This window comes from Leiobunum rupestre, chromosome 11, assembly GCF_980474605.1.
Source record: "Leiobunum rupestre chromosome 11, qqLeiRupe1.1.hap1, whole genome shotgun sequence".
Lineage (NCBI taxonomy): Eukaryota > Metazoa > Arthropoda > Arachnida > Opiliones > Sclerosomatidae > Leiobunum > Leiobunum rupestre.
This window is the reverse complement of record NC_143394.1, coordinates 18615205-18639125: the sequence shown is the minus strand read 5'-3', so window position 1 is coordinate 18639125 and position 23921 is coordinate 18615205. Positions and strand designations below refer to the sequence as shown.

The 23921-nt window shown below is 36.6% G+C and overlaps 1 long non-coding RNA gene across 6 annotated transcripts; it reads right to left on the bottom strand.

Moving 5' to 3' along the window:
* Positions 1–2371: 2371 nt before the first annotated feature.
* On the bottom strand, positions 2372–21835 carry LOC149921907 (uncharacterized). Of its 6 annotated transcripts, none has more exons than XR_016477238.1 (6): positions 21734–21777; positions 21541–21642; positions 21394–21479; positions 21223–21340; positions 21066–21159; positions 2372–2394 (listed from the first exon to the last, which is right to left on the bottom strand). It is a non-coding gene; the product is annotated as an uncharacterized LOC149921907 (long non-coding RNA). The 6 variants fall into 6 exon arrangements; XR_016477235.1 differs by lacking the exon at positions 2372–2394 and adding an exon at positions 12935–12969 and having other exon boundaries at positions 20436–21159; XR_016477237.1 differs by lacking the exon at positions 2372–2394 and adding an exon at positions 20021–20676 and having other exon boundaries at positions 20758–21159.
* Between the last annotated feature and the right edge of the window lie 2086 nt (positions 21836–23921).

Below are 23921 nucleotides of genomic sequence, written 5' to 3'. Positions count from 1 at the left end.
ACACTGACGAACTTCCTTTTGGGTAATAAAAGCAATAGAACCATAGAGAAACAATTATAAATCGAAGTCACTATCGGGAGAAGGTATTATATTATTAAGAACACGCGTACGCTTAAAAAGATAAAGCATTGAAGACTCTATTTCCCTTCACACACTTACGTACCGCCATTATTAATTATTGAACTCCCATACTCATCCAAAAACTAGGGGCATTCGGGCATATGTAGTTTTATATCTATGAAGGTAAATTTTTATTACGATAATCTTTGCCGTATACCATTCGCAAAAACTTAGGTATATAAACTTAAAAGTTCACGTAAAGACTACCCGTTTATAGCTCTACCACAAATAGATCGAAATTTAAAATATAGCTTTTTGTCAAATTACCTTGCAAGTTAAGTCAATAAATGACCTCAACAGCTTATGAATTGGTTTGCCCACCCATGTATCCTGAGGGTGGGCGGTGGCCTCTCTTTAACATAGGATGGTAAATAGTATATCTAACTATAGGAAATCACATGGGCTCAACAGTTTTTATAATAGTTTGCCCACCCGGGTCTCCAGATGGTGGGCGGCATCCACCCTTTCACTTAGGGTGGCAATTTATATATCCAACGATAAGAAATCACAAAGCCTCAAAAGCTTTGTATTAGTTTGCCTACCTGTGTCTACTAAGGGTGTATGGCTTTGCCCATTCGAATACACTGGTGTGGAACTAATATTACGGCCTGGGCCGACTTGTTTTTTTTGCCACCGGTCTTTGGAGCCCCTTTAATTTCCGGAAGCATGGCTGGAAAAATGAGCTCTATTTATATCAAAACAATGAGTGCGTGTGAGAAAAATGCTAGGAGGTAGTCATTCGTAAATATTTTGTACACCTGATTACTGATTTTCGTAAAATAATCGGTGATTACCAGTATTTTTCAGTGATTTCCAGTGATTCCTCCCAATTTTTCGGTGATTTCTGGTGATTATTATAAGTGAATTCCCGTTATTAAATATGATTTGTACGCCTGATTACTTAAGAGACTACCCCCTTGAAAAAATGTGACTATCTCTTAACCAGCCATGACTTTTAAAATAAAAAATAATAGGACACTGGTTCACATCAGACCATTTTCAAACGCTCAATTATCTTTTCGCGATAAACATTGCGCGTGAAAATCCTTTATTTACATATGATTCGCGTTGCTTTAAAAGAAAAACGATGAAGTGTTAAAAACTTAAAAGTGTAAGAAAGTCACCCTGAGAGGAGGTAAGTTTTCATTATCAGTATTTCGCTTATGTCTTAATTTATAATTTCATCACGTGTTAAAGTTATTTGTCGAGAGCACTTGCACAAAAACACGTGCTGGTATTTTGACGTTTGGCACTCACCTAAGCCGGGCCCAAGGAGCCTAACCTACCTTTGGTTTTGGCAAGCTATATGTCGTCTCTTCTCAACAATCGGGAAAACGCGAGCGGCCAGGAGATTAGAGTGATAACAAGTGCGTCAAGTTGCCAAGATATTTTCCTCATGGACCTTTTCGAAGTAAAGACGCGTGTTAAATTGAAGAAACGCGTGTTGCCTTTGGTTGTATAAAAATTTGATATAATGCACCTGCGCATTTCAAACAATGTTTCGCATTTTTAGAAAAAGATCTTTTTAAGAAAAATCTTACAACAAGACAAAATAAAGTCAAATTGGCAAGCGAGGGGGTAACAGCTAGCTTCGTGTAGTAGGTGTACACTTTGGTTTGCAGTTCGAAATAATATGCGTGTAATACGATGTAGTACGATATACTGTGTAGTATCGTTTAATAAGGTGTAGTTAAGGCTGTGCGAGTACTCGAACATCTTCGAGAACTCGGAATTTTTGGACTCGAACTTGACCTCGAATAAGTAATTGGAGAATACTCGTCGAGTATTTGTATTTTATACTCCTTTTAAATTTTATTTCCTAATTACTTTAATAAAACCAAGTACTCGATAATTATCGCAGAGGATGTCAGTCATGGTCAGTTTCTTAGAAATATTCGTAATCTTCTACCCGGCCACCGTGAGGAGAGCTTGATATTGAGTGACAGTGTGAGAAATAAGGCACTATCACAGGCCAATCGCCAGTTTAAAAATTAGCTGGTCCAGTTTAAAAATGAAATGCTTGGGGTGTTAGTGGCCCTGGTGACCACTTAATTAATTCAAAGTTTTTTCCCTTCAAGATTTTAGTTCATTAAAAAAATACTATATTAATCCCTAAAATTGTTTGGCCTTTGCTTCTATGCTGTGTGCTTGGCCTTGTGTCAATAGGCCTTTCAATGAAACCTGATCATCACTCGCCAAGGAGTATTAACATTCCGCGCCTGGACTAACAGTATCCTTTTTGTATAGTCTTTGTCACTTGTGGTCGTTTGGTGCCTGAAATAAGGAAATATTTTTAACGCTGTAAACGTTAGGCCTAAGTTGGAATTCGGGATCATAGATATAGATAATAAGTCGGGATTTCATTATTCTAAAATGCCTAAAAAAGCTACGTGGGTTAAAGGAAACACTTGTTGCATTCCGGATTGTGAAAGTAATACGTTGAGTTCTAGGGACCTATTCTGTAAATATTCGAAATCCAATTTTCGATCGAAAACTAGATTTCGAACTTCGAGATCTCGACGAATGGTATTCGGTAAAGATTTCTAATAAGCATAAATCAATGCAAATTGTCGAAGTCGATTTCGACATGGTATAGGGTATCGAGATCGAATTCCCATTCGATTTTTTACAGAATCGCCCCCCTAATGGGATAAGTATTTCTCATTTTGAATTTTCCTTCAATATATTCGGAGATTTGAGCTGGTTTTGGGGTTTTTTTACCGTCTAGTGGCTCCATTTCATCTCTATTTAACTGAAAACTAGAAATTATTAAGTTACATTAGATTTATTTCACTTAATTAAAATTTTAACTTACCCAACGTTAAATATCTTAACGAAGGACTACGGAGAACGGTAACGCCGCTAACGCGTGTGCCGAGGCTTACAGTTGAAAGCGAAATCTTGGATTGAGGTTGGCTGTTTCAAAGAGGGTTGGCTGTATAACTACCCGATAAAATCTGGTAGCCGTGTAACAGAAATTAAATCACCTATTTCCGGTTTTACGCGGTGGGCGGGACGTAACTTTTATTGAAAGACCTATTGTGTATGGGTGGGTGACTGGGTGTCGTGAGTCTGTCTACTCTACACTCTACACACAGTGTAGAAGAAGCGAATTTAGCAGTTAGCAAAAATAAATATAAACAGTCTCTCTCAGTAGGCTTGTTCGGGTTGGGTCTATAGGGAAACGGCAGCTTGCTCCCTTTGACTGTATTAGCGTCTATGGGAAGATAACATGGAGTGCCAACTCCCTATGGGTAGTGAAAGCCTGATTTTGAAGGTTAAAAATGGTAAGTGGCCAGTGGCCAGTTATCTAATTAAACTACCTAGGCTCTACTGGCCACAAATCCAGTTTAAAAAAATTCCTTATTTCTCAGCCTGTTGAGTGAGCCACTTTATTCAAGATAGAGTCGTTTGGATCTTTGTTTACTTTTCGACATGGTTCTACCGCGATTAACCTCTTTTTATTGTACATCTTCTGTGAATTGTATGCTTTTTTATTATGTGTAACACTATGTAAATATTTTAAAAATTGAGTCTTTAATGAAAAGGTCTCATGGATAATAAAAACTTTTTATTAAAAAAAAATTATTATCCATTAGACCTTTTCATTAAAGACTCAATTTTTAAATATTTCTATACCATGGACTTATTAGGTTTTAAAATTAGTGAATATGTAAATATTTGGATTTACCAGATAAAACTTGGTATATCTTCTAATTTTTTAATAAAGTGAATTTTCTTTATCTTGTAATACCTTGTACAGAGTGTAGTACCGTTTAATACTATGTAATATTATGCGTAATATTTCATAGATGTATTTTTTAATAAAAATTGAAATTCAGATTCAGATTTTTAAGTTTATCGTATTATCATGAGTATGCCACTAGCTCTATTTCTTCATTAACGGTTTGTTTCACAGATATTGCGTCATCCGTACCCTACGTAATATTTTACGTCATTATTTGATGTCATCGAATCTCAAATGCCGATAATGCCGTCGTATGCTCTACGTCTGATAAACCGACGGCCATTATTTTAGTAAAAACCGGTTTGAACAACCAAGGCTTAGGAGCTAAAATGAACTACAATATAGTGTCAAGTTCTGTTAATGTAATTAATTTTAAAATTAATGAAATTATCGGAGGCTCACGTTCTAAAATAAATTTGCATTGTCAAATAAAATAAGCAAGTTTATTGGAAAAAATAGTTGAAATTCAGGTTGAGCTTTTCTGGCGCATCTACAAGGTTGGAGTCTTTGCAGATTCTTTTGAGCCTAGGCTTGATATGGGTTTTAACAACGCTGGTGGAATATCCCACTTCGACGACTTGTTCCATTTTTGGAAAGCGATTATGGAACGCCAAAAGTGTCACAAGCAACACTTTTCGACATGTCAAAGGTTTTTGACTAGTGATTTTCCTTCACCATTCATTGGCTTTTAATTCACCGAATACCATCGAAGTTGCAATGTTTCCACCAATAAAACCATGACGATTTAAGCTCATTAAAAATTCAACCATTAGAAATTGGCTGCTTCATTTGGGCGTAGCTGGGGAGGAGTTACGTTTTTACTTGACTCGACACAATTTATACATGTCAAAATCAATTTTAGACATGTCAAAATTCATTTCGACTAGACAACTTCTTCACGCATCGTGATTGGACTAGACGTTTTTAACGGTAATTGGACAGAAATATTATTAACATAATTATTGAAAAACGCCATTCTATTGGTTTATCAAAATTTATACAAAGCCTTTATTGGCGTTTACGTGTCACGTGAAATAATTTAGTTACCTCCTTAAAAAATGTCACGCCTTTATCCCCTCCTCCGACAAATTGAACATGTCAAAAACTTTCTGACTAGTTAAAAACTGTAGTCGAGTACGCCAAAGGTGTCTCAATTCCCGTTTAGAAATCTAACGCGAGCCGAAAGTGTCACAATACAACAGTTTTCGACTAGTCGAAACTTTTATACACGTCCAAAATACGAGTCACGTCAAGAATTCGGCACTTGTTCGGAAATGTGTCGCTTAAAAACGTTTTTGACTAGTCTCGAAATGTCGCAACTAAATCTGCGATGCCCTTCGACCAATCACAATAGTTGAAATTCAAACTACCCAATCGCGAGTTATGTAAATTTCTGTCGCTTAGCTCGCCAAAAGTGTCTCAATACAACAGTTTTCGACTAGTCGAAACTTTTATACACGTCCAAAATACGAGTAACGTCAAGAATTCGGCACTAGTTCGGAAATGTGTCGCTTAAAAACGTTTTTGACTAGTCTCGAAATGTCTCGATCAAATCTGCGATGCCTTTTAACCAATCACAATGGTGGAAATTCAAACTATCCAATCGCGAGTGATGTAAATTTCTGTCGCTTAGCTCGCCAAAAGTGTGTCAATACAGCGGAACGAGACATGTCAAAAACGTTTTCACTAGGCTCGATCTCAACGATTAAATCTGCGATGGATGTATTATTTCCGTTTATTATCCGATAAATCTGCGACTACGTCTTCTGCTGTTACGTCAGTGTATCGTTTTTGGTAGCAGACGATTCCTTTAATTTATAGAAAGAATAACATAAATAATAGTGACAGGATTGGCAACTTCATAGACAAAATGGATTTAAGACGTAGCCTTCGAATGATATTGCAAAATAAACTTGGCAGTACGAGAAGGCTGCGTCGGAATTGAGATCCATTAATTTTTTTATGAGATGGTTTCGAAACTCAAAATAGAAAGGGTGCGTCAAATCTCAATGCGTTGTTATTAATAACTAACGATATTTTAGCAAAGGATCCTTTCAACGTGTTATATTTTAGAAAGCGAGCTTTATAAACAACAAGTTAAAAAAAAAAGTCAGAATTGCTAGCAGACGAATTGTACATTGAAATTTCTGAAAATTATTTTTATTAAATTACGAGAAACACATTTGATGGGAATGGTAGTGGTGTGGCTTTGGTTTTGAAAATCTGATATTTATCGCCACTCTACAACATGCTCTCTAAGGAGGAATGTCAGGCGAAAAAAACTTCCAGTATTTATAGTGGCTGGAGCAAAGATGGAAATAATTATGTATTCTTACTTAAAGGAGCATATATCGGGGAAGTTTTAGTTGTTTGCTAGTATTTTTAGTTCATTTCAACACGAGCGGATAAATCTGCGATGCAAACTCCTCTATGTTTGGCACGCAGAGTACAGTTGGAAACGAGATGCGTCGGAAAACTTGTTATGTGTTAGTGGTCGAAACTAAACCGTTGTTTACGTCATGGAGGAAGGATAATGAGAGACGACTCAGCCGTTTATATGTAAAGTGCCTGGTTGCCTGCTGACTGTAGTGCCTCTGGCTGTCATACGTTACTAAAATAAATATCGTGGCGCGCGGGCCCGGCTACATTTCTCGTAATGGCCGATAATAGTCAAAAATCAAATCGCCGTAATTATGGTGGTTCAGGTTGTTGCTTTTTAAATTGTCCTAATTCTCAGAGAACAATCGCGAAAGGTATATTTTTTGTCAACTTCCCTAAAGATGAAAAAAGGTGAATAAAAATATGTTAGAACCATATTTATTTTCATTTCTTAACTTAAGCCTTGGTTGTAGATGTAAAGATTGGTTGGAAAATCTGGAATAAATATGTTTAAGAAAAAATTCTAAGTTTGTAGCGCCCATTTCCAGAAGAACCAGTACCTCACATTAACGCCTAGGTAATAAAATTATTTGATTAATGCTATGTACCCGAAATACATAAATTTCTTTAGGTAGTTAAGTACAGTCAACAACTTATCCGAAGAATATCCTACAGCATATATATTATTCTTCCAGACCTAGATTATTGTGGAATGTCATTCCCAAAAGATTTGATGTAAATGAAGAAGCGGAGGCTAATTTAATTTCACTGGCCAAAAATCATACCTCTACAAGCCCACCCATCAAACTGGTAGGTGGTATGTGCTATAATGCTTAATTAGAAATACATTATAGACTAACATATAGTTGGTGTTCTTAATTTCTTTTGCACAGATTCCACAAGATAAGGCTTATGAAAATAAAACTATAGAAATGCGATATAGTGGTAACAAAATATTAAATTCTTTAAATATTATCACATAATAATCATTAATGAAAAACACATTCAACAGATAATACAGTATACCTAACCCCAGTGAAATCTAGAAAACCTAAAATTAACGAAAGACGACGACTTTCTTTAGATAGTGGAAAAATATTATACAGGATATTTGAATAGTATTTAATATTAGTTTTAGTCAATAATGTAATTAATTATACCAGGTTCAGTCATTAATTTAACGCCAGTGGCCAGGAAAACACGAGCATTGAGGCAGAACCCACTTAGAAAAGACCTAGATTTAATCCAAGAAATGTATTCAAAATAACCCTTATCAATACTAAATTAATTCAAGATAAAAAAACTGAAAGCTAAACAAAATTGCTCTCCAAAAACCAAAAAAGACTCCGGAGCCAAAAAAATTATGAAACTTAAGCATGTATAAATCATTTTCATATATATTCAATAAAATTAACTAATTTTTAAAACCATCTCTGCATTCTTATATTAAATAAGTTTAAATTTCCCGCGCTTTGCTATGTGATATATCACTTTTGTAACGGATGACGGCCAGGTGGCGTTAGCATCTCCTTCTTTACATAGCTCAAAGGCAGAGTCGTCTCTCCTTATCCTCCCTCCATGTTTACGTCTTGTCAATAGTTTTAAATTACCTTTTCTATAGTGGGAAAACTTTTCAAACTTTCGTTATTATTTTTCGTTTATAAATTACTTAAATTAACACAAAATATCTTAATATTTATCCCTGTGTATTAGGCTTACAACTAATAAAACGTTGTTAGTAATTGAACAGTTACGTTACACTGTATTCAACCTTAGAGCAAGCAGAACACTCTGCTCAGACGAATGTGCTTTATCATCTGTTAGTTCGTTTCTCTTGTTCTTTTTGCACGGGAAGACTAATTTCGTTACCATCATGCCACCAGGGTTAGACATAAGGCACTAAAATAAATGCTCTGACTACTAACATTAATCGAAATCTGGGGCTCACTAGTTAATTTGAGCAGAGTGTTCTGCTTGCTCTAAGGTTGAATACAGTGAAACGTAGCTGTTCAATTACTAACAACGTTTTATTAGTTGTAAGCCTAATAATAATAATAAGATATTTTGTGTTAATTTAAGTAATTTATATTTGAAAAATAATAAAAAAAAGTTGACAAGTTTTCCCTCTATAGAAAAGGTAATTTAAAACCATTGACAAGACGTAAACAACGGTTTAGTTTCGAGCACTAACACATAACAAGTTTTCCGACGCATCTCGTTTCCAACTGTACTCTGCATGCCAAACATAGAGGAGTTTGCATCGCAGATTTATCCGCTCGTGTTGAAATGAACTAGAAATACTAGCAAACAACTTAAACTTCCCCGAAATATGCTCATTTTAGCAAGAATACATAATTATTTCCATCTCTGCTCCAGCCACTATAAATACTGGAAGTTTTTTTCGCCTGACATTCCTCCTTAGAGCATGTTGTAGAGTGGGTATAAATATCAGATTTTCGAAACCGAACCAACACCACTACCATTTTCTTACAATTAGTCCCATCAACTGTGTTTCTCGTAATTTAATAAAAATAATATTCAGAAATTTCAATTAACAATTCGTCTGCTAGGCATTCTGACTTTTTGCGGCGTGTTATTCATCGGCAACGCGTATACCTTTACCTAGTAATCTAATTCTTCCGTAATGAAGACTCTTTTTTCCTCGGTACTCCATGTAAGGTAAAATTGGTTTGACTATCTCGATATTCAAAGATTACGACTTACGGAATCGTATTACCAAAGTAGAGACACGTCTCCTGAGCTCTTCGGAGTGCCATCCTTTGTGGCTTATAATGCCTGAGTACAAAACATCGTTAGAAGATTTCTACTCATTTGGTTTTACACAAACCATATCCGGTCTTCAAATTATCTAACAGAATTTGGAAAGCAGCATTTATTTTGCCAGTCTTAAAAACACAGTTAAAATAATTTAAACATGTTGATTATAAAGCTCGCTTTCTAAAATCTAACACGTTGAAAGGATCCTTTGCTAAAATATCGTTAGTTATTAAAAACAACGCATTGAAATTTGACGCACCCTTTCTATTTTCAGTTTCGAAACCGTCTCATAAAAAAATTAATGAATCTCAATTCTGACGCAGCCTTCTCGTACTGCCAAGTTTATTTTGCAATATCATTCGAAGGCTACGTCTTAAATCCATTTTGTCTATGAAGTTGCCAATCCTGTCACTATTATTTATGTTATTCTTTCTATAAATTAAAGGAATCGTCTGCTACCAAAAACGATATACTGACGCAATGGTTCCGCTGTATCAAGGAGGATAGGAAGGGAGGCGAAGTAGGAGGGATGAAGGCGCTAGCATCCTTGTAAGAAGTTCAGCGCGCGCTCGGCGGGAAAATTTCGGAAAAATGGCGGCAAGATTGCGGCCGCTACGCTAAGTGTTGCCGGCATTTTTCCGAAATTTTCCCGCCGAGCGCGCGCTAAACTTCTTACAAGGATGCTGGCGCGTTCATCCCTCCTACTTCGCCTCCCTTCCTATCCTGCTTGGCTGTATTGTGATACTTTTGGCGAGCTAAGCGACAGAAATTTACATCACTCGCGAAAAATTTACGTCACTAGCGATTGGATAGTTTGAATTTCCACCATTGTGATTGGTTAAAAGGCGTCGCAGATTTAATCGCGACATTTCGAGACTAGTCAAAAACGTAAAAATTTCATTATTTTTATCTTTAACTCACGGGTTCTTCGTAAACTTTATTCTTTTACTTCACATATATTAACCGTGATACTATTCAGTATGGATATTTTAATTAATGTACTTAAGGTCTTGACACCTTACCTAGTGTTTCAAGCTCAATGTAAAATGACCACAACCTCGAAGGCAGTATTGCAAATGTTTGAGAGCAGAAATTCCGTCGGAAATTCCCTCTATTTTCTTTAAGTTTTACTATGTAAGTTTAGGAATTGTGTTTAGAAGAAACATTTTTGATGCCCCCAATTCTCATGTTGCCCTAAGCAATTCCTTATCTCTTTAAATGGTTAATCCAGCCCTGATGGTACATGTATAGTTCAATTAGTGGAGAGTAATCACGGTTTTCTATCTTTGTATCCCGTCATTGGGTGCCCCGGGCTCACGATGGAAACCATTGTCTCCATAGAGCCGGCGCAAGCGTGTATCGCGCACCGCAACGGTAGCTTTTCTTATTTTTCTTCCATTTATGGCAGCTCAAATGGCTGCATTATAATGAGTGCGTATAACCCTCTTTCGTTTAGTCGTTTTTTGTGGCTTAAACATACTTTGCTAATTTGTAAGTACTTTTTCTTTCTTTTGTTTAAATATTTCATGATTTGGTTATCAACTTTTGTGAGTGACTGACGAATTTTTAGAGGTCGGGGACGGTTAATCATTATCCATGTTTAAATTGATTTTTTTCGGGAAAAAGAAGTAAACAAAGAAATTTACCGGTTAATATTTCGGAAAATGATTAAAAAACATGTATTATTCGTAAAATTTGAGCTTTTTATCGAAAAAAACGTCGTTTTTACGATTAATTTTACAAATTTATCAAAAAATTAATCGGATAATATTGAAATATAAATTACTTGATCAAAACGTTTTACGAATAATTTTGAGAGCTTTATCTATTGAATAAAAGTTAACCATCCCCGACCTCTACGAATTTTATACAGGGACAGTGAGGGACTAATTTAATAATTATATAGTAATATTGGCATGACGTATGTCAACGTCATCCACACTTTTTCCTATACAAGTAGATAAAAAAACTGCCCTAAAAATAGCGGCCATAGCTCAAAGCTACACAGCGATACTACTCCATAGCAGAAGTATACACTCTTAGAAAAAAATGACCAAAATTGGACTGAAAAGAATACAAATCGCTGACTCTGAGAATGCACCCTTTTCTTTACATTTATGTACGGTTTTTTAACAATCCAAAATTGTATATGTAAATATAAAGAAAAACCAAGCCCAATTTTTGGATGAATAACAGCCCTTAATTGAACTACTATCCGAAACACTATTGGACGAAATTTAGTCCTCTTTTGGACCAATATCTGACCAATTTTGTACACACGTACATGAAATTGTGGTAGAAAATCCGTAAGATTACGTTGATAGTTGTCCAATTTTGTTGGACAATTAAATAATTTATGAACGAAATTTCGTCAAATTATGGTTAAAATTTCTTCCAAGTTTAAACGAAAAAACGCCCAATTTCGGTTGAAAATTCTTCCACATTTAAACGGAAAGTCATCTATTTTTGTTTGAAATCCCGCCCAAAAGAAAATGGAAAGTCGTCCGATTTTGTCTGAACTATCTTCCAAATTTAAGCGGCAATTCGTACATTTTTGTTTGAAATGTCCTCCACATTTAAAAGCAAAGTCATCCAATTTAGGTTGTAAATTCTTCCAAATAGAAACGGAAGGTCATCTAATTTTGTTTGAAATCTCGTCTAAAATAAAATGGAAAGTCGTTAATTTTGTCTCAACTATCTTCCAAATTTAAGTGGCAATTCGTACATTTTTGGTTGAAATGTCTTCCAAATTGAAATGGAAAGTCGTCCAATATTGGTTGAAATTTCTTCCAAATTTAAACGGACAATTTAAAATACAATCGAAAATAAAATACTGTATCGCTAATATAATATATAAATAATTGGTATATATTTTTTATGTCGTCACTATCATTTAACTCTGCGGTGTATCATAAATGTTTACACACTGAAAACCATTAAATTAATGTACAGTCCCGGACAAAAGTTCTGGGCCGTTTAGTTTTTGTTGCTTTTTTTGTATAGTTCGAACTAGAAATTTCAGTGATAGCTTTTTGAAAAGAACAACATCGTGAGCATGCAAATCTTTAAATATATTTGCGGTAACGAATATTGCGCCAAAATTAAACCGGAAGTGGGCACACCCCTCGAAGTCAACTTCTCATAACTCCCCAGGAACGGTTCTACAAGTGTTGCATTATACGCGCCTTGTTGCACTGAATCCAAATATATTTACAGATTAAAAATCGCTGAAGTATATAAAAAGATATTAAACAAACAATTCAGCTTTTAAACTAAAATTTAACCCTAATGTTATTTATGGAGTGAACATTGTAGCAAAAGTTAATACGGGTAAAACAATACTGTTCACTACCACAACATGTTTAAAGCTGAATTGTTTATTTAATATCTTTTGAGATTCTTCAGCGATTTTAAATCTGTAAAGATATTTGGATTCAGTGCAACAAGGTGCATATACTGCAACCCTTAGAGCCTGCACGATTTACGAACCTTGACTGCAACCCTTGTAGAAACGTTCCTGGGGAGTTATGAGAAGTTGACTTCGAGGGGTGTGACCACTTCCGGTTTCATTTAGGCGCAATATTCGTTACCGCAAATATATTTAAAGATTTGTATGCTCACGATGTTGTTATTTACAAAATGCTATCACTGAAATTTCTCGCTCGAACTACACAAAAATGGCAACAAAAACTAAACGACCCGGAACTTTTGTCCGGGACTGTACCATTATAAAATTCTACATGTAATCAGAGATGCAACAGTAATTCAGATGCGAAAGCGTCGTTTTCCTTCCGTATAGTGGCGCCGCTCTTGCGGCGGGGGATTAAACAACATCAGGGTAAATATAAAGTGTAGAGATGACGGTAAGAGTAATTTCTTGAAGAATGCGCTCTGGTGGCAAATACAGGTACTTTTTAAGCTTTCCCTCTTGAGTACATAGACGTCTATTAAAAAAAAAACGTTAAATGGAAAAATTTGGAAAATCAGTGGCTTAGACAAGGGCGGGTTTTCCATGTCAACCTTGGGCCTAACTTTGACTGTACTACATTTCCACCCCCTTCTCGGACCCTCTTAATATTCATATACTTGCCCCCCCCCCACTTGAAGAATTTCTAGCTACGCCACTGATATATAATAGCGGGTTTTCGCATCTCTTTTACTCTCGGATCTCTGATAATACGAATATAATTTGGTAATTTACCTCAAAATAAAACTTGAGTGCGTGAAAAGAATACCGCTTTTTTTCGTTATTCAGCTAAACGTGTCACCTTGCTCCAGAGCAGTAGTATCGCCATGAAAAGGTCACTCGCTAATGGCGAGGAAAAAAAAACATAAAACGGCCAGCCGATCGACTTTGAACCACAAAACCGGCCGCGGCTGTACATTCTTATTTTTTTATTATAACTTATTGTGAAAGAAGTTCTAGTTTTTTAGTGTTCGCGCAGTCAGATCAATTGTGGTAGTTTAATATTTGTATATTAGTTATCGTTTTAATGTTTCATTAGTTATAATGATTATTTAAAAAATAGTAATTTCATTTCTTATTTAAACATTCTGGTTTTGATTAAATAAATTGTTTTCAGTTGTACCAGAAGTAATTGAACCACAGTCTATAATTTATTATTGCCAAAAGTGTCCTTAATGTAGCGACATGAAAATCTATCGGAATACAACGCTCTACAGTTCCCACCAAAAATTTCATAAAGGGATTGTGGTTATCCTTATTCGACTAAAGCTATGAAGGCGCGAAAGTTGAAAATGTCGAAATGTCGATTAAAGGAAGATCCCATATGGAAACATGTACACTGAGAGAAAAATATTGGGTAGAAATTACATGGAACTCCTGGACGCACAGTAGCCAGGAATGTTCTGTATTTTTTACAGAAAGTTTCGTAAATATCTTTTACTTGAGATTCCTGTAATTTATACAAATATCTAATAGTAAAATTTTCAACCAGAATCATTGTATTGTATACAACTGAAATAATAATTAAAATTTCTAATTACATTTAAAAACTGCGTGAATATAGCCAGGAAATATTATATATTTGATTTGTTCTTACTACCCTTTTTTAAAATAATTTAATGTTCACTAAACATTTCCGTAATTAATTTTTAACCAATAAGGTACTTTAATTGTAAAAAAATATTCAACACATTTGATAAATATATACCAATAAGCTCCGGCAGAACTAGAGTCCAAAGCAAGAGACATAAACACGTGCACAACATAGTATAGCAACTCCTTGGCTCGGAATCCAGACACGTATTAAACCACAAACACTAACGCGATGAATTTGCATTTAAATGTATAAACATTAATTTGTTTTCCTTTGATGGGTAATTAAAAATATGACTCCATTGGTGCTTTTACGAGATGTCACTAAAAATATTTTCTTCATATTAGTTGATTTACAACAAATAATGAATTTTTATGGATTATTACTGTTTGGTATCAATTCAACTTCGACCACAATAACTACAGGTACTAACTGTATTTTAAATACCTTTAAACGTCTTCATTTTTTACTGTAAATACATAGTAATATGTATTGAGCAAATATGTACATATATAACATTTCTACCATAGAAACTACATGTCTGGCCTTTATTACAAATATCTGAAACAAACCTCTAATTTTTACTATAAACAAATAGTAATATGTACTGAAAATGTATTTATATATTACAATTCAACGATAAATACTACATGAAGCCCCTGTATTTTAAATACCTAAAAACATCCTGTAATTTATACTGTAAAACAAATTGTAATATATACTGAAAATGTATTTATATATTACAATTCAACGATAAATACTACATGAAGCCCCTGTATTTTAAATACCTAAAAACATCCTGTAATTTATACTGTAAAACAAATTGTAATATATACTGAAAATGTATGTATATATTACTATTCAACGATAAATACTACATTAAGCCCCTGCATTTTAAATACCTAAAAACGTCCTGTAATTTATACTGTAAATATTTCTTGAATATAGTAATTTAAACAGTACAGTACTGTATTAAAAAAATACAGAACGGGTGCTGTAAAATATTTCTGTAAATTCTACAGTTTTTTCTCTCAGTGTACTTATTATGAAATATATAGCGGTCTTATAGCTTCGGTTCATTTAAATCCGTTCAGGGCCTTGCAAAAATTTTATAAACTATATCGGTTTTATCAAGTTATACCCGATTTTAGGCAATTAATCATGTTTAATGAATTTTTACCAATTTTTATTAAAATTATTAATTTTAATCAAATTCAAACAACTAAATTCCATTTTATTAATTTTGATTAAATTCGTTTATTTTCGTTGATTTGGTGATTAGTTGGCAAATACAGCTTGTTTTATCTTTATATTTCGCTTTTCTTCATTTTTACCGATTCTGATCAATTTTTACATATTTTTATCAAATTGACCAAAATTCATCAAAATATCATAAAATTCATTTCATTTGGTCAATATTGATTCTTTTTTTTTGGTTTTGAAATTTTTATTTTTTTGAAAATGTTTCAGAAGGGCTCAGATTCCCATGTTATTTTCAATGGGGAAAATACTGTGTTGTCAAAAACATTATCGGTTGCCATGGCAAAACTAATGCCCATTGCAACTTTTTCCCTGGTGAAATTTCATGTTACCATAAGGTCTACATACCCACCTAGTTTGAGCAAAATCGGTGATAATCACCTCGGGTAGTCTCCTCGTTAGTAGGAATATCCAATAAAGCTCATTTATTATTATTATTATTATTATTATTATTACTATTATTATAACTATATGTTTTCGAAAACACCGTGCGAAAATGATACGTTATCGATTAACCCTGTAGTTGTTTTACCTCTGCCACTTCCTACTAGAATTGAGAACTGGGGAGTTGGGGAAATGATGAGAACTGGGGAGTTGGGGAAATGGGCGACTAATTTCCCCAACTGCTCATTACGCCAACTTCGTGAAAAAATTGGTTGGCGAAATGCTCGGTTCGAGAAATGCTTAGGGTTTGCGAGTTAGGGAAATGGGCGACTCATTTCCCCAACTGCTCATTACGCCAACTTCGTGAAAAAATTGGTTGGCGAAATGCTCGGTTCGAGAAATGCTTAGGGTTTGCGAGTTAGGGAAATGGGCGACTCATTTCCCCAACTGCTCATTACGCCAACTCCGTAAAAAAATTGGTTGGCGAAATGCTCGGTTGGGGAAATGCTTAGTTGCAGAAATGAGTAGTTGGGGAAATGAAAAATTGGTGAACCCCACCCCAAAAGGCATATCGCGACTATTGCCAGAAAATGGCAACGCCCTTTTGGTGTGACAAGCTTTTATGTTCACTTGATAAATTAAATCTTGGTAAGTGTTACAAATTTGTTGCTAGTTAATAATATTATTACCACTACTAAAACGTCATAATTTATCCAAGGTTATACTGGCAAGGTAAAAAAAAATAATCTCCAAACTGATCCCTAGTTAAATCCTCCTATTTTAAAAGAGAGATTCTATTATCTAGGAGAATTTGCCTTTCAGGCGACGCTAAAACAACTAAAGATGATTAGATGAATCAGCTTAATAAACTCGGCTTATATCAGCTGATGCGAAATCATGCGATTCGCCTTACAAAAACGGTTAGACCGCGAAAAAGTTAAAAATACTTAAAGGAAAAGTCCAGGTTGGGTAAAACTTGGGTCTATTTGAAAGATCATGTTTAAATATACTAAAATATATCAGTCGTAAAATTGTATCTTTTTTTAATGACGAGAAATTAATTTTTAAACGAGCGAAATTTACCGCCAAGCGAGCTGCCATTTTCTTTCGCTTTCCCTCCGCAGACCGCACGCGGAGCAAGCGCGCGCGGGGAACAGAGCGTTTTTAAAGCCTGTTATATTTATATTTATTTATTTATTTATTTAAATCTGCTCAATAAGCCACCAGTAGGGCTTCTTGTTGAGCATCAAAAACAGATTACAGAGTAAAGGTGGAACAAAAAAAAAACAATAACGAGAAAAAAAAAGTTATAATTAATTCAAATGAGAAGCAATGAATATAACAATTAAATAGTAATGGTAAATTGTGCGATTAAGAATAAGCTAGTATAAAGAGAAAATAGACAAAATTTAAACCATATAACAAATTTAGGGGAGAACTTTTATGGAAATAGTTAAAAAAAAGTTATAAACATTTCAATTATGAAGCATTGACTAAGGACAAAATGTAATGAAAAACATAGGAAAACACATTTAATATTAGAGATTATAGGATCAAATTGTATAGACTAAATTAAAATTCATATAACAAATTTAGGGGGTGAATATTTTACGTAAATGGTCAGAGACTTGGCGACGAAATGTGTGTCTATTAGGTATTGATACGATATCATTGGGTAAAGAGTTCCAATCATTTATGACCCCACAAGAAAAATGATTTTGTCGTTGAGAGGAAGAGACTCTAGGCTTGGCTAGCTTTAGGGTGTGACCGCGGGTACGAGTGAGGTTAACGGAAAAGAAATCAGAAAAGTTTAGCAATAAGTTGTTGTAGAAAAAGTCGTGGAGCAAGCAGAGATTGTTAATACGATGACGCAGGTGAACAGGGTCGATACGAAGCAAACGCACGCGAGTGGTGGCAGGGAGACGAGAAATTTTGTGGGAGAGTTTAGTAAAATAATTTTGGGCTTTCTGGAGGGCAAGTATGTCTGATTGAAGGTGGGGTTTCCAGACTGGGGAGCAGAAATCCAAGTGGGGAAGTACCAGGGAGTTATAGAGAGTCTGGATAGTTTTGGGGGAGCGAAAGAGTAGGTTACGACGGATTACACCAGTGGTAGAACGAATTTTTTTTAGACACTTTGTTAACTTGATTAGAAAAACGCAACGAGGGATCAACCATTACACCAAGATCACGCTCTGAGAGCGTGGTTTTAATTGGGGCACCATTAATGCTGTAGACAATATTTGGGTTAGATTTACCAAGGTGTAAAACGGAGCATTTGTCAGTATTGAAGGAGAGACCCTTGGAGGTAGCCCAAGAGACAACAGCATCAAGATCTGATTGCAGTTTGAGGCAATCAGCGGAAGTTTTAATACACATATACAATTTAGTGTCGTCAGCGAAAAGGGCAACGAAAGCCTCGCGAACAGCTTGAGGGAGAGAGTTTATTAGTACATTAAAAAGCAGGGGTCCAAGAATTGAGCCCTGGGGAACCCCCGAGTGAATAGCCGACCAATCTGACTCCTCACCATGAATCACAACGCGTTGTCGGCGGTTGGATAGATAGTTTGTGATCCAAGCAAGCGCATCGCCACAAACTCCAGCATCACGCAGAGCAGAGAGGATGGCAGCGTGGGGGAGGGAATCAAAGGCTTTAGCGAAGTCGAGAAAAATCACATCAACGCTAAAGCCCTGATCAAGCCAAATTGACCAGTGATTAGTAGCGGAAATGAGATTAGATAGGCAGGAGCGCTTCGGGAGAAAACCATGTTGAGCATTAGCAAAGAAGTTGGTGGAGTGAAGAAAAAGACTAAGCTGATCAAAGACAAGGTATTCCTGTAATTTAGGTACCTGGTTTAATACACTAATAGGACGAAAGTTTTGGGCGAGGGAACGGGAACCCTTTTTATGAATAGGCGTGACATTGGCTTCCTTCCAGGAAGGAGGAAGGGTACAACTAGAAAAGGAAAAGGAGATAAGCAAGTAGAGGGGAAAAGCGAGAGACTGAACGCAATTACGAAGAAGAAGTGAATGAATACCATCAGAGCCAGGGGATTTGTCAATTTTAAGTTTGCCGAGTAAGAAAATAATATCTGTTGGTTCACAGCTAAATCTATCGAAAGTAGCCGGTGGGGGGATGGGAGGGGAGCTAGCAATGAACGGTTGAGGATGGACGGCAGTAGCAAAATAATTGTTGAATACATTGGCAGCCTCTTTAGGAGTAACTGTAAACGTACCGTTAGGTTTCTGAATTTCAAAAAGTTTTAGGCGCATCACACGGAATTTGTTAATATGAGAGTAAAACGATTTTGGGTTTACCGCGATGAGATTAGAGAGAGCCGCTTCAGACTTCCGCCTTAGTTTGCGCAAATGATTAGAGTGGCCATTGCGGGCTTTGCGATACGCGTCTAGATGACGTGAGATAATGGGCAGGGTAGCTGAACGTTTTTTCGATAAGGATAAACGATGCCACGCTTGGGCTTTAGTCTTACGGCTCAGGGCGGTACGACGTGGGAGAATGGATCTGCGTTTAGGATGGGTGACAGGGATAAAAGAGGAGATGGCAGCCTGGACAATAGAGTGAAAAGAGGCCCAAGAGTCAGTTATAGAATCACTAGAAATCAGGAGAGACCAGTCTATTTCTGAGAAAAAAGCATTTAGCGACAAGTAATCGCCTTTGAAGAAATTAGGCTTGGGGCGGAAAACGGGGGAATCGCAAGCTAGGGCAATGGAAAAACTAAGTACCGAATGATCACTAGAGCCAAGAGGGGGAAGGGTTTTAACATGAGAAACAAGGTCGGGGTCTGATGATAAAATCAGGTCGAGAATATTGTCGCGACACATTGCGCCGCCATTTCTAGTGGGAGACAAAACAAATTGAGTAAGAGAATTTTCATTAATACAGTCAAGAAATGTTTGGTTTGGGCATTGGCACCGATTGCCGGAATAGAGTTACACCAGTCAATAAAAGGGTGTATTAAAGCGCGTGATTAAAGTCCTAAAACGTCACCCCGAAACAAAAAACGGCAGATCGCTTGGCGGGTAAATTTGGCTCGTTTAAAAATTAATTTCTCGTCATTAAAAAAAGATACAATTTTACGACTGATATTTTTGAGTTTATTTAAACATGATCTTTCAAATAGACCCAAGTTTTACCAAACCTGGACTTTTCCTTTAAACATTGGGGAACTAAGCTTTATTATTAAATAATAATAGTAATATCAGGAAACTATATAGGAATACACTTGGAATGTCTAAGGAAGATTTTTACGGCCGTGATGAAGCTCGTAGAAATGGGCGTGTCTTAAAGCGGGAAAACTCACGAGAAAAACTCTCGCGCCGCGCTAGTCGCTACCAATGAGGTAGAATAAATAGAGATCCAAATCCGCCTTCCAGGACCATCCAGGACCTACCGTTTCGTGGGACAGTATTTATTGAGTTGGAGAGTTAGGCCTAATAGGATGGAAATACGCAGTATTATATTCCTAGGTTAGGCCTAGGAAATGAACTTAATCAAATCGTTCTGGTGCCATCTATTGTGTTGTTGGAAACCTAAACCTTAACATGTTTTGTCCAGTCGGAGTTCTACACGGGGAACACGCTGATGATTTGGCTATCTGGGCTTCTAGGCGACATGCCCAGATTTTACAAGAACATCTTCAAGTGGCCCTAAATAATATGGAAGAGTATAGCACTGAATGGGGACTCACTTTTCAGCCGGCCAAATGTAAATATATGGTGATCCACAACAAGCGGAATACAGAATTTCTCGACGATACTTTGGGTCAGTCACGTTTAGAGAGGGTGGAGACGTATGTCTATCTTGGAGTCACCATCGATTCCAAATTGACCTGGCGCGCACATATCGATTCCCTTCATGCGTCCTCCATGAAACGTTTGAATTTACTGAGATGTGTTTCCTCTACCTATTGGGGAGCCTCTAGACGTGCTCTGAAGGTATTATATACACAATTCATCCGGTCCCGACTGGATTACTCTTGTATGATATACAATACGGCGGCTAAAACACACCTTGACAAGTTAGACAGAGTCCAAAATGCAGCGCTTAGGGCAATTCTTGGAGTCCCAAAGTCTACCCGAATAGAAATGATGGAGGCGGAAGCTGCCGTTATGCCACTTACCCTCCGAAGAGATCTACTAGGTGTACAATACCTAACATTAGGGGCTGCTTCTGATGCTCCGACTTATTATAGGGTGCAAGCCCAAACTAGTCTGGCAGCATTGCAGCCACATGAAGGAAAATGGCTATCGCATAAAACCCCTCCACTTCTAAAATACTGGAGGCACCTAGAGCAACTTAATATTGATTGGTATCTTACTTTGTACCAGGACACTCCTATTTCTCTGATCCCTCCTTGGCAGCCAGTAAAAGCTACCATCAATTGTAATTGGTTACGGCTCTCCAAGAGAAACCTGTCAGATGTAGAACTTTATCAGATGTTTTTCTCAGAACTAGACAAAATTCAGGCTACTCACACGATTATATATACCGATGGTTCAGTCAGGGAGGATCTTGGTTGCGCGGGTGCAGGTTTTTGTATCCCGGAACATGGGATTGAGCATCGGTCATTGGTGGATCCGGGTCATCCCATCACTACGGTGGAAATGTTTGCAATAATTCAGGCATTACGATACGCTCATACTCACAGCCTTGGAGATATTATTGTCTGTTCAGACTCCAAGTCTGCTCTCTCCATGTTCTCCAGCTTCAGTTTGGAATTCCAAGTCTTGACCTTTAGAACATTATGCGACAATTATCAGGGCAGCATCACTTTGTTATGGTGTCCTGCTCACGTGGGAGTGCCGGGAAATGTGGTGGCCGACAAATGTGCTGATGTTTCTCTCGTTTCTTGTCCCCCCTTTATCAGTGAGTTTCTTCCAAATTCGAAAAATTGCCTGAAAACTAGATGTTTGCAGTTAGTGTCAAACAACTGGACCACAGCGTGGCACCTCTTTCTAAAAAGTACGGATAGAGTTTGTTACAAACCAGTTCCATCGCGTGACATTTTGTCAGCCTTGAGGCTTCCCCGTTGGAAGGACTCTCTCCTGGCCAGACTGAACTGTGATCGCTTACCTACCAATGAAAGACTATACCTTATCAACTTAAAGCAGTCGAATGCTTGTACTAGTTGTAACACTCAGGAGGTCCAGACAGTGGAGCATATTCTGTTCTCCTGTGTTCGTGGTCAACCAGTTAGGCCAAGACTTTTTCATGCCCTAAACACAGGCAGATATGATACAACTCTACAAGGGGTGAAAACCGCGGTCCAAAACGGAGACATGGCAATCATTTCTGATATCTGTGCTATTTTTCGCGCGGCCAGTATTTTTTAAAAGCGCAAGTAGAATACAAAGCAGACATAAATAGTCATTTTTTTTGGTTTTTTTTTGTTAAAAACACAGAAAAGAGAACAGTCGAAAGGACTGCCAACTTTTATCTTTCTGTATATTTATTTTTTCTTTTTCTTTTGTTTTGTTTTTTAGTATCTGTATCAGGGTGTGTATGGTGCGAAGGCCTAGTTGTCATGTGCACCAAAATAAAGTTTATTATTTTTGAAAAAAAAAAAAACTTAACATGTTTTGCAAGAGTGTCTGCTTATAGAAAGAGATGGCGCCAACACGATTGGATAAAGTTGAAACTCTACGACTCAAATAAAACGTGTCCCGCGAATCCCAGAATTGTTTGGATCTCTATTTATTCTACCTCATTGGTCGCTACCCTAATTCGACGAAAACTCGTCATTAAGCCTAGTCATGGTTATTATATTATTAGCTTACCTGATTATCTCTTTTATAACCATACAAATACCTGAAATTAGGTATCACTACACTTCTTTCGCGAAGAACATTATAATTACTTCAAAATATTAAGTACGATAACAAATTGAGGTTTTTAAATCCATTGTTTTATAAGCTTATTTTGCGCGGGAAGATCGCCTATTTGTTACCATGACGACGCATTCTTTTCGCGTCAAACCTCCAGCCAATGAATTTGAAATATCGTGTTACGTCTTACCAAAAGTAGCATATGACCCAAAAGTGTGTCAGCTGTACCTTCGCGCCTATTAAATTTTCTAGTGAGACCTAGTCACACTATAGACTACATAACCTACTAGTTGGAATAGTACTCGCAACCCTATATTTAGTCTATAGTCTGGCGCGCTTTTCTCTCTTCGATTTACTCGCCCCCTTCGTTTCCCTGTTTTACTTTGCGACAAACTCATTAACTACTATACTATACCGTTCTGACACACTTTCGGGTCTTATGCTACTTTTGGTCTTACACTTGACGTAGTTAAGCCCCGCCTTTTTCTCGACGCGCTTTCGTATCACCGTCTCAATGGACCCTTAGACATTCCAAGAGTATATCTCTATAGTTTCCTGGTAATATTAATAAAGCATATTTTCCCCCAGATCTTTGGACTTATTGTTTATTATATTTTATATAGTTCAAATTCTTTATATCATAAGACATTTGGAGCTGAATAGCTTTAAAGGGGCTCCAAAGTTCGATGGCAAAAAAAAAAGAAAATTGAGCATGCTTTTCATTCCCCCCAACCCCTCACTCGGCGTTGGCAGAGGCGGGCAGAGTCAACCGTAAATTTCGCACTTTACTGGCTTTACACACATTTTGCCACCGAACTTTGGAGCCCCTTTAACTCACTAGCTCGTCAAAACAACGGAGCAAAAAAAGTTCAGGTGGCGAAAAAAAATTACTAGGGTTAATAAACATCCTCCAAATAAATCGCCAATAAGTAATATTTCCGAGAGCCAGGACCCGCAAAGGGAACGCTTGTTGCTGCCGCAAAAGTGAAAAATTACCATTATTTTAACAAGCACTATATAAACAGTGACTTGCAGGTCCTGGCTCTCGGAAATATTAACTATTGCCGATTTCCTTGGAGGATGATTTATTGAAGCGTCTATCAAAATAGAAAAAAAAATCAATTGATATCGTCATTAATATCATCAATTATTTGGTTGAAATTTTTTAACATTTCTTTTGATAGCTCAAACGTTATACGTTTTCACCTCTTAGTTTCCATCCATATTTTAAAGTTTATATAGCATTCACAGTTTCCAAAAGCGACCAAAATGTCATCCTATTTAAGCTGGCCTGCCCCTCCCAGCTGATCAACCCACCCGAATCTGCAGGGATTTTTTCTAAGGAACAA